The sequence below is a fragment of the Mytilus californianus genome, unplaced genomic scaffold (genome assembly GCF_021869535.1).
Source record: "Mytilus californianus isolate M0D057914Y unplaced genomic scaffold, xbMytCali1.0.p SCAF_11, whole genome shotgun sequence".
Taxonomy (NCBI): Eukaryota; Metazoa; Mollusca; class Bivalvia; order Mytilida; family Mytilidae; genus Mytilus; species Mytilus californianus.
In genome coordinates, this window is record NW_026262593.1 from 71,118,341 (window position 1) to 71,130,963 (window position 12,623).

General features: G+C 31.7%; 1 long non-coding RNA gene across 1 annotated transcript; it reads right to left on the bottom strand.

The window, feature by feature from the left end:
- Window positions 1–4,337: 4,337 nt before the first annotated feature.
- On the bottom strand, window positions 4,338–11,385 carry LOC127720632 (uncharacterized). Its single transcript, XR_007990901.1, has 2 exons — window positions 11,319–11,385; window positions 4,338–7,148 (listed from the first exon to the last, which is right to left on the bottom strand). It is a non-coding gene; the product is annotated as an uncharacterized LOC127720632 (long non-coding RNA).
- Between the last annotated feature and the right edge of the window lie 1,238 nt (window positions 11,386–12,623).

A 12,623-nucleotide genomic window follows, 5' to 3' on the forward strand; every position in this document is an offset into this window, starting at 1 on the left:
TTGTTGTTTTTATTGTCATAGAGAAGTTATCTCGATATGAATAATATTTGAAAGCGCGATATTTCAAACCGGTTAAATATTGTCGATAGAATACATATTATTATACATTTAAAAATACCTTTTAATATAAATGGAAGCTCCACAGATTTCGATGAATATATATGAATCACAAAAAAGACAACAATAATAATAATATTTATAATAAAATAAAAAATGAAAAAAAAGCCTTAAACATTCTTACTGAATATCTATTTCTTTGATTAAATATAAACACTCACACACACACACACACACACACATATATATACATATGTTTTAAAAACCAACGAACAGATCCTCTCTGTAGCAAAAGACCAATTATTGGCGCTTTATATATCTTACAGATCACCAGCTTAGTGAGGAGGATGCCAGTAAGGTGCATTGCACATTCTGACTTTTCGGGGAGGTTAAAGGGTAATAGTCAGTTTTGTATTTTTTGTTTCATCCCTTTTATACTATTTAAGACAAAATTATAAAAAATTACCATAACGCCTTGCTTCCTTTAATTGCTATTGTTAACTTCAGTAAAATACAGAAACCTAACATTATGTTTCTTCAGGTGATATTTCTTGATCATGAAGGAAAATTCTGTTCAAGTTACTGTTTAACATTTAGATCAAAATTTACAAAATTGTTTATGTCTTAATATAAAAACCAAAATGGTTTGTAAATGATGACTGCATAAAAAATATCAACCTATAAGTGAAATGCTAAAATCGAATAAACAGGTTGCTTCAAGTGTAATCTCTAAGCTTCTATTTCTGATTTACAAAATTATTGATGACTAAAAACATTAACTTAGACTCTATCTTAATGTTAACTGAAAAAAGAAATGCGATAAGATTGCCAATGAAACATCTAAACACCAGACATGAGAGGATGCGGATGTCAGCAACTAAATGCCTTCAACAATTAAATTAGGAAAACCAATAATGTAAAGTAAGCTATAAAAGGTCCACCAATCGCACAATATACAATCATTCGAACGAGAAACTCAATGGCCTGATTTATGTTAAACAATACAAAGATGAACTATGGCAGGCATCAACCAACGACAATCCCTGAATTACAGGGTGCTGACGAGGGACAGGCATTGATAAGAAATAACAGTAATCCTCAACGTTTGTATTAGGTTTTGGATTTTCCAATAGTTTGGCCTCGAGCATTACTGGAGAGTTATCAATTGTCGAAATGCTTTGGTGCAGAAAATTTTGTACCTTTTATAGATTAGTATTCCATGTGAGCTTTGCACATGTAGTTGTCAAATAGCTTTGAATAAATTCCAAAATGTAGGAAACGCATTTTGAATGTTTGAATTGTGGAATTTTGCTTCATTTGAAAACCGACTCTGATCTTAATTGACTAGAATTGTCTGTTGTCCTACCGTAGATTTGCGTTTTTCGCTGTGCACTCCAAATTCTTCCACTAATAAATCCTGGCCACACCGATATAATTAAGAGTGATGAAAGTGGAGTTAAACACATACAATCAATAAGTAATCAATGTATGCCATTCGAAGAAGGGCTCTGATCCCTAAGACATTGGTAAACATCTTATCAAAAGCTGAAATAGTTAAATCAGAAAATTGCAGGAGCCAAACATCTGTCTAGGTAATTATCACTTATAATAAAGATACAAAAGATACCAAAAAGGATATTGAAACTCATCAATCGCTAATAAACTGATAATGCCATTGAAAACAAAAAGATAAACAACAGCACACAAAACAAAACATAGAAAACTAAAGACTAAGCATCACGACCCACATCATCTCAGGTGCTCCGGAAGGGATCCTGGGACACCCGTCGCGTGTTGCTCATGTAAGTACACATCCGGTGATAAATCTAATTCAACACATCACATCCGAGGACTTTAAATTATATCAACAATTAATTAGTATGTTCAATGTCTTTTAAAGATAACGAAAACTAAACACCTTTAAATTAATTACGGAATTTGTACACGAAAGCAGTTGAAAAACAGGCTCAATTCAAATATTGTCATCGTTCGTTGCAAGTATTGGATGGAGAATGAATAAATAAATTCAAACAATCTAGTTGTTTAAGGAAATAATCAAATAGATCTAGTACCGTTCAAAAAATATCTTAAAACATTTATCACATTTCATCATTAAAGCTGCATCTAAAACATGTGTTTTTTATTGGAAGTTAACGGTCAAATTCAATTAAAATGCACCATCGTTTAAAATTTAAAAAGATACTAAGTGCCAGTCTTTGTAAGAATCAGGCAATTCAAATAAAAATCAAAACATGGTAAAAAAAAACAACAACCTTTTCATGCTCTTTTGAAGAAACCATCATCCCGAGCTAGAAGTAGTTGTCTTTCGTTTCTGCATGTCTGGTAATTCAAAATAATTCAAGAAAAGTTTTGGTTAGAAGGATAGCAAATAACGGAGTTATCTATATACACGTAACCAGAAGTATGGAACCACAAAATTAGCATTTCAGCACTTTGAAAGCATTAAAACCAAAAAATGCACAAGATAAAGCTGTTCTTTTAAATACAGTCTAAGAAAGACCAAAATTATCCTTGATAGTAGTTCACGTCGTCTATCTTTAAATATACTGAAACAAAATAAGTTCTTTAAGAATATGCACGAAATATTTGTCAATGCCCTTTAGGAATGTAGCAATCAATTAATTAAGTTAGGAATAGTAAAAACATGTTATAAGGTAAGAAATGTAAGTAATTACACATGACAACTTTTTAAATATTAATCATTACAAATGTCTGTATATATAACCGATTAAGTTCTTGTATGTTTTTATCATTTAATAGTCTTTTCTTGAATGATATAGCTGGTTTTCATTTAATTCTCAGACTCGTAAGTAAAACGTTTTTTCAGTTATTTTTCTCAAAATAGGGGCGAAATCCTAGCAAAAAAATAAGTAGCCCGAACGTCAAGAAATCTGACAAAATGTACAAACAACACAAAGTTTTGGCTATAAGAGGATAGCCGGATTACCTCACCCTCCCCCTTTTCTCATTACCTCTGGATCAATCCCTGTTTAAAACGAATATTGCAAATTTCGTACAGTATAACACAAACCTTGATTCTTTTTACAGTGAATCTTTTCTGATAGTTTCACGTTTAGAAAAATTGCTAGCAAACTAATGGGAAAATTCTATGACGTATTTTATAAAGTTTTTTGATGCAATATACACATGCACACTAGCGGAAAAGGAGAATGGTTTAAAATTAGTAAATATAACCTAGAACTTAATTTCCAACGGCATAGTCACACTAGAGGAGTGATTGAACGTGGATTTAAATGAGATGTAGAGACCCTTTTGTTCGGAAAGAAATCATATTGGCATAAATTATTTCGTCTAGCATTTTTACCATTACGAATAATAACGTCATCCTATCCTAGAATTTGTCCCTGTTAGTGTAAAAGAATAATGATTTTTGTTTTCTAAATTGAAAAAGAACTTCATTGACACATCCGCATGCAAAGAAGACTCAATGTCATATATTTTTCCTGTAAGGGTCATGAATGGTTGAATGGTTTTGAGTTTATCGTAGCCACAGAAACATTACAGTATCTCGTTTGGTTATTGACAAGTGAAACATCTTTGCACAAATTAGAAATCATCATAAGAACCCTAGGTTACTTTCAAGGTTCTCAAGCTACATTTATGTTTATGAGGGTTTTATTGGGGTGTTGATTTTATTTCTTTTTTTTCTGTTTTAATTTTGATTTCAACCATCGTTTTTCTTCGTGTATAAACTATTATATTTATATCTTACTAATAGGTAAAAAAATTGCCAAATAAACTAAATTGGGAATCATCAAAATATAATCTAATCTCTTAATCTATTACACTGCTGAATAACTATTAAGGGAATTAAAGAAACCTGAACAAAATGTTCAACACACAATGAGTCTGTTGTTTCTTATCTCATTATCAGTCGTAATTGTTTTTAATGAGGCAATCGTAGGAACGAAATTTAAATCATCATTTTCCAATTACTTTTACTAATATTTTGTGCTGAGAATTGGTTTGTCTTTATGTATATTGAAATGTTTTCTTGTGATTTGGGAAAGATATTGTTAATTGCAGTTTCTTGGTTGTCCCTGTTCAATTAATGAGCACTTTTGTCTAGATTCGGTACTATTTACAGATTTGTAAAATTATGAAGACATTATGTGAACCTCTTTAAATCCCAGTTTCTTTTTGTGTCGTTAGGTTGTTGTCCTATTCACGTACACCAACCAACTCATTGTTTTCGTATTGAAAGTAGTCGATGTATCTTTATAGAATAAGAATAAGAATAGAATAAGACTAATTTTATTTGTCAATTACGACGCCCATGAAGAGCAGAATAATTAATACAAATTATGATAAATACATATGATAAACATTGATTTCATTGATTACAGTGATAAAAAAAAACAAAAAACATTTATTATGGTCTTTAAAAGACTTGAAGTCATATATACAATGTCAAGTGTCAGTGACCCAATTTTTTGATACGTTTGCAAAACCCAGTCTTCTTTGCTATTATAGACTTAATAATGTATTACATCTAATAAAAAACATTTTTTTTTTTTTGGTATTTAAGGTATTTGACAACTAATTACAACCAGAGAGGTCTGGAGTCAGTGTAGTTTTTTTCTCACATTCTAAATCAAAAATTAGATTATGTATTTTCTTATGAACATATTTGTCTTCACATGACATAAACCAAATAAATGTTGACTTCAAATCAAGGTTTTATAATTTGACGTATTTTTTTTCAAGTTCTAAAATTATTTTCTTATAAATATAATATATCATATGATCTGTGTGTTTCCATCATTTAAACTTTTATAAAACCTTTGTTCGACATAACGTATTATGTTGAACCGCTGTCCGTATGTTCTGCGTTTTTTTTTTTTATTGTTTAAATGACTTGACAGACAACTTTTTTTAATTTTGATCCTGTTTTATGTTTCCACCGGGACCAACCAAAACATCTTATACAATCTGTAATAAGATTATTGTCTGAGAAAAGAAAGCGTTTAAAAAGACAGTATCTACGACATTCAATTTAAATGTAAAAATTTAAAGTCGCGTAAATGCTATAATTGTGTAGACATTAATGAGTTCTATTCTTACTTAACTGAACTGTTCTATAACCTAGCTTTTTTTCAGTTCATTTGTGCCTATAAACAAAGACAAGAGGACTAATGGGAACATTATTTCATTGTGTATACATTTATTGGAAAACACGGTTTCATCTTCTTTTGCATGATTGGTGAGGCTGATGCCTTAGAAAGAATAGGAACAATTGTAAAAATCTTTTCAATAATAACAAAATGAATAACTAATATCTTGTATTAAGGTAACATAATGACATATTTGGTATGTAGATCGGAATTGTCAAGAACGCCGGAATCTATAAGATTTGAAAAGTTTAAATGACTTTGTACAAAGCTACTTTTCCTCGAACATTACATATTAATAAGGTTCCTTTCTCTTTGTCATAGTACAGAGAAGTTGGCCCACCAAGTCCATCCCTTTCAGTCAGTAATGTCTTACTGTCTTTTCCATCCTGTTGTATTATTGTTAGATTATCGGAGTAACAACCTACAACGTAAACATTATTGTAATTGTCTCCTGTTACACCGCACGGCCATGTAATGGAATCACTTTTGAACTGCCATAACTCGGTTCCTTTCACATTACAACAATGTACAATGTTCTTGTCGACATCTGTGTAAAATATCCTGTCCCTGCTAGTTGTGATATAAAAAACATCATTAGTTTCCACTTTCAATGTTTCCAGTTGCCCACCTGATAGATCCAGGATTTGTATTGTAGAGTTTCCACTTATTACATAAAGTTTCCCCGCCTCTGTTGATATTCCATAACAATTATTCTGTAAGCTGATTTTCTTTTCAACGTTAAATGTATTGCTATTCATTATTTTAAGATTTTCATGTCCGGGTATGTCACAACAACACGATTAGAATCTATCATTGTGATATCAAACGGACTCCCCGAGACAGGAATGTCACGGATATGTTCACCTGTATCTTTGTACTCTACTAAATGATTTTCTTCTGTGTCATTTGCAATCAATAAATGACCATTAGGTGATATCACACAACCTCTTATTTCTATTTCATCTTCCCTCTTAATTTGAAATGTTTTAATTAGCTGAAGTTTTACGTCGGATATGTTTCTTGATGTTGGGACGTTGATTCCAATTTGAGCTTGGTCGATTTTAGGGTCTTTGAAATCTAACTTGACGGCGCATTCGGATACTTTTATTTGGCCAAATTCTTCAATTTCCTTTGATAATTTTTCAATCAGGCTATGAATAGCTACTTTTAATTCATAATCCTTGCTAGCACCAATTTCACTCTTGATAGATCATATCTCGCTTACAATTCGCTGATTCACTTGACGTGTTCCTACAAACACTTGTATGTCAGAAGAAAATTGTTTCATGTATTGTGTTTGTTCCCTTAGTTTGGTAAGCATTTCTCTTTTGAATTCTAGCTTCTGAAGGAATTTCGTATATTTTGATTTACAAGTATGAGATGTTGATCTTAGTTCAAATAGCAAATTTTCCTGCAGCTTATCGAGGTGGCTGTTTATTTTTGTTCTTGTTTCAAGTATCGTTGTTTCTATCGCCAATTCTTGTTTTTCGATTTTATTTGTAGCGGTTTCGCGGTTCGTTATGCATTGTTTCACATTGAGCAGAGTTCCCTCAATTGCTTCTTCCAAGTCAGATAATGCAGTTGATTGTCTTGAATTTTTTGAGGCAACACTAATTGGTATGAAGTCAGAACATGCCTTGTGTTTTGACGGGACACAAACCATACAGAGGACTTCGTCGCGAGTTTTACAGAACCACTCCAGGTTTTCTCCATGATGCCCACAGACCTGCGAGATCAGAACATTTTCAATTTTGCGATAATTTTCTATTAAAATCACTTGATGGTTTCTTGATGTTTTGCTCTTTCTGTGAGCGTGTTTGCAATCTTCACATAATCCTTCTTCGCAATTCGTACACCATCTTTTCGCGTCTTTTGTAACGTACTCATACCTACACGGAGCACACGGTACGTGTGTTCCTGAAGCCATTTGGCTATCTGAAAAGGATTAATAAATATGGTAATATTTCTTATTAATATAAGTTAGAGGATCTTATTTTCACTCAAGTTTGGCTATGATTTTACCTTTATTATCGGCTTTTCTTCATTTTTTAACGGATGTGTCTGAGATCCAGGAAACTAAAACGTTATCAACTTTGATTTGATCAATTTTTGTGCCAAACAATTGCTTATAATCGATGTATCCGAAAATGTACTATTGTCTGCATGAAGGTTACATCTTTTTTTTTATTATCTTACTGGAACCCCTCCTCCTTTAAACATGAAATTCCTATGTATTTTAGGGCCATATATCATATCTTTAATTGATTTTGAATCAAACTGAATTAAAGAATTAATTTGTTTTATAGTATCTAGATGTTTGTATGTTTTATTTTCTATGAGCATTAGGCATATACATAGGGTACATTGTTGTACACGTACTTTGCACGGTTGTTTCGATGGTCATGCGTCTACCGATTAAGATAAATTTTTATTGGAATAAAATGCTCTGCGGGGCGCAGCTTGATACGACCGTAGAGGTCGAACCCTGAGCAGTTGGGGCAAGTACAGCTCTGAATGTGGATCTTGGTTAAATGTTTGACACAGCATTGGTTTCTGACACAGTATGAATGGGGTCAAAGAACTGAAAAAAATGAAATTGGACTTTTACCTATTATGGTCCAATATCCTAAATCTAAGTACACGGTTAGACTCAGCATATCGAAGTCCACCTAGATTTTTATTCATTTATTTATTAATGGACAATATTAGCTACGTTTTTAAAGAGGTTTGCTGCATTAAAAACAATGTATACATATAGCATTCTCAATCAATTTATACAGAATAACAAACACACCTACAACGAAGTTCTTCAAAAAATTTACAAAATAGCATTCTCAATTAATTTATATAGAATAACAAAAAACCCACCACGAAGTTCTTCAAAAAATTTACAAAATACAATATTTAATAACAAGCACACTGTTTTAGAATCAGTAAATGAATTTAAAGGTATGTACTCTATCAACAACTATTCCAGTAGTCGGACGAATTGCCAGCAAATTTATATGCTCGTGTTCTTATTGGTTCGTCCTATTCGTACATATGATCGTGAAATCTGATATATGGATGTGTACAGATCATACAATAATGCAATTGCTAGAGCCAGAAAAAACCTTATCCTTTGGATCACGTCAGTATAATGGATAAAGGCAACAGTAGTATACGGTGTTCAAAAGTCATAAATCGATTGAGAGAAAACAAATCCGGGTTACAAACCAAAACCGAGGGAAACACAACAACTATAAGAGGAAAACAAATTAACAACAGGAACACCGAAGTGCAACAAAAACAAACGCCAACACACATAGAAACGAACTATTTGATAACAACTGCCATATTCCTGACTTGGTACAGGACATTTGAAGAACAAAAAAGGGTGGGTTGAACCTGGTTTTATGGCATGCCAAACCTCAAGCTTTATGACAATGTTAATAAATATCGCTAAAACACTACGTGACAGAAATACAGCACATACACACGCAAGAACATTCATAACAGAGAAACGCACAAACAAATAATATATTAGTCGACACAACATGCAAACCACAGAACAACAACGAACATATTCCATCAAAGAAAAACACCATAGAATATCAAAAACAGTGACGCGCTTACGTAACTAACATGCAATCTCGAACATTATACAATTATTGTCACAATATTCGTCCAAACAATTTACATGCCAATGATGGTATGGAAAGGCAATTTTATAATTATTTGGACTACAAACGATAAGACATAACAGATTATCCAACCGAAACCATAACAGAAACATCAAAATAAATCCATTGATGTTGGATGTAAATAACACCGAGACACGCCTCACAGCAATGCACATTCACATTCAGTATAACAGTCATATTCGGGAATATGACAATGATGGTATTGAAAGGCAATTTTATAATTATTTGGACAACAAACGATACGACATACTAGTAACACATTATTCAATAGAAACCATAACAAAAACATCAAAAATAAATACATGAATGTTGGATGTACAAAATACCGAGACACGTCGTATAGTAATGTATAAATTCACTCTCGGTATAACAGTCATATTCGGGAATAGGTCACGTTCGGTACTTAGCAGACAGACGACATAGATGTTAAACCACAATCTAAGACGTGGTAAAAATGACATTAGTTAGTTAAGACACAGACACGTCGTATAGATCAAACAATTTGTGATGGTGTCCATAAAATTTACGGAGTGTCATTTTTAATCTTTCCTCCTCATATCTCTGTTGGAGCAGTTTCTTCGTAAGGAGCACACTCCTGTATATGAAGTCAGTATAGTGTGAACATGCACGAGCATAACGTATGAATTGAGATACGAGACCAAGTGAAAAAATCCACAACAAGTTCTTTAAATATACACTTGGTTGAATAAATAATTGTGTCAGAAACATTGCTTCCAGATCGAAATTGGTGTTGTTTTAAGACTATCCTTTGAGTGAAAACTCACTTGATGTACTTACAAAATATTTTTTTGCTTTCAAAGTCATTTCATAATCAAGATATACTCATAATATTCATATGTAAATCATATTACTTCCGATAATAATATAAGCAAACCCAAAGATGAATTTAAAAACAAATACTGAGCCTGTAACAATCAGAGTAAATAAGGGGCTCTAAAGACCCTGAATCGCTCACCCGGAATTTTTTTGTAGATGATTATTTTGCTGTTTAGTGTATATTGAATGCCTGTTTAAACATTCCATTTAAACTTTCTCTCTATCTACCATAGTTTCTGCAAAAAATAAAAACAAATTGGTAAAAATCATCTTTTAATGGCAATAACTATTTAATATTTTGGTTATTTGCCTCATTTGTAGGACTTACTTTGCTGAACATTTTTGGTGTTTGAAATTTCTCTATATCTATCATAGTTTCTGCTAAATTCGAAAGAAAAATGAAGAAAAAAAATAGTCATTAAAGGTAAATAAATCCTACAAGGGTTTAATTGAAAATTTCGAACTTGACTTATTTGTAGGTCTTACTTTGCTGAACATGTTTGCAATCAAAGTTGTTGTCCTTTTATCATAGTTTCTGACAAGACTTAAAAAAAAGTAATAAAAATAAGTTTTTTTAAGGGCAATAACCGCTATTAGGGATAAATTTACGAGAACCTATTGGTAGATCTTACTTTGCTGAACATTTTTACTGTTTATAAAATTTCTGTTAATCTGTAATAGTGTTCAAGAAAATAACTAATAACTGCGAAATTCCATAAAAATAATTATTTCAGAGGCAATAAATAAGTTATAATTCCTCTGCTATTAAAGCTGGAATCTATAGAAATATTCCACACTATCAAAGATTTTGTAAATAGCAAAGTTCTGAATGATCAATCTCATTTCTTTTTTTATTTTGCGAAAGGAATGATTATGTAAGACATTTCTTTTTTTAATGATTTGAAAATTGAAATCAAAGATTTGTTTAACAATAAAATAAAACATATCTAAATCTAATTACTACCCAATATGTGAAAATGTATGCTCCTTTATAAAACAGTGTATGGAACTAAGCTCAGGCGACACTTGAGGTCATTTGTTGTGTCGTGTGTTCAATATTTTATTTGTTTTCTCTTTTATTTTAGTGACATGATGATGGTTTTTTTAATTGTAATTTGAATATTAATTCATGTATGTCTTTGATCCTCTTATCGGTATAATTGGTGCTGAATAAAGAGATTATAATAAAAAGAGCATATTACATCAATCTTAGTCGCGCACAGAATAATGACACAGATACAGAGTACCAGGACATTTTTCTCATCACCAGCACAGTACCAGCACAGTTATTTTTAGCGAATTTACACGAATTTTGAGATCAAATATCGGTGAAGTATATATAAGTACTTCTAGAAATACTTAGAATGTATAATGAATTCGGGAAAAGAAAATTATTGTGATTTATTGTGGAAACGAGATTTGTCAAACAAGGAAGTTGTTTACATCACACAATTTTACACTATCTCAAGTTATTTATTTCACAGTTTTTATTAAATTAACATTTACGATTGTCACCCGTTATCAGAAAATCAAAAAAACCACAGGAGTAATGAAACAATAATGTGTCTGCGCAAAACCAGTTTACCTGTTATTTGTTACCTGCTTGTTCATGTATTTGTCCTGACACACGTCGTTAATGTTGTCTACCGTGTTTATCGTCATAGGTAAGTAAATTCGATATGAATAAAATTTAAAAGCGGGATATTTTAAACCGTTAAACTAGTGTTTGTTAAAAACATACTTTTAATAATAATGTAAGTACATGAGTTTCTTACTGGATTTTAAAAAAAATTTATAATTTGTATTTTTTCCACTGTTGATAGTCCGTATGACATGTGTTATAGTAGTCTCAGGTATGACTCATATGTTTTTAAGGAAACGAATTAAGAGTTTATACCGGAAAATAACACAATCTAGAATTCAAATCTTCTTATTGACATATTTACAAATCATAATCTATCTGTGATGCCCGAGACTGCAACAGAAACAATTAAATATTTCATTTCTCTTGGAAGCAGAGGGTGTTACACATCTGTTTGTACGAGTTCTTGGAGGGGAATAGTATCGCAATCAAACACCGTAAATGCAACTGTTCTCTTTATTTCGTTCTTGTTGTACCGCATAATCTACTTCCAAACAACACAACCATATATGTATCACTATTCCAGGAAACACAACGTGTGGAAAAACTGTATACCCGTCATTTTGGAGGGAAATAAACAATTGTTTGTTTTTAAACGTTAATCCATCTTTAACTAATACAATTAGATAGTTCCATGGAATTAATATTAAGGAGAGTAAAGATTTCTTGTCTGTTTTGGTTTGTGTGTATGCTATTGATATTTTTATACTTTTCAAATAAAAATCAGTAAAAAATGATAATGGGTCCCGTAGACCCCAGCGTTTTCCCTGCTATGGCTCTTGTCATTGTCGGTAAAATTAAATTAAAAAAAAATAGTATTTTTTTATTCAGACGCTATTTCTTGATGATGAAGAAGCTTCTATCCATGTTTCGATATGATATTCCATTCAAGTTTGACAAGTCATTTATATCTTATAATATACAAAACGGTTTGAAGATGTTGACTGCATAAACCTGCCCGTAAAACACGGAAAAATTATATCAGCCTTTTAAGTTCGATTTTTTAAATGTAATATCTTAACATATTCCGGGAAAGATTTCTTGTCTGTTTAGGTTTTTTGTGTGCATCCTACTGATATTTTGATACTTTTTAAAAGTAAAAATCATTAAATAATCATAATGGGTCCCGTAGATCCAAGCGTTTTCCCTGCTATGGCTCTTGTCATCGTCGGTAAAATAAAGTTCAAATAGTATTAACAATTTTTTCAGATTCTATTTCTTGATAATGAAGAAGCTTCTATCCATGTT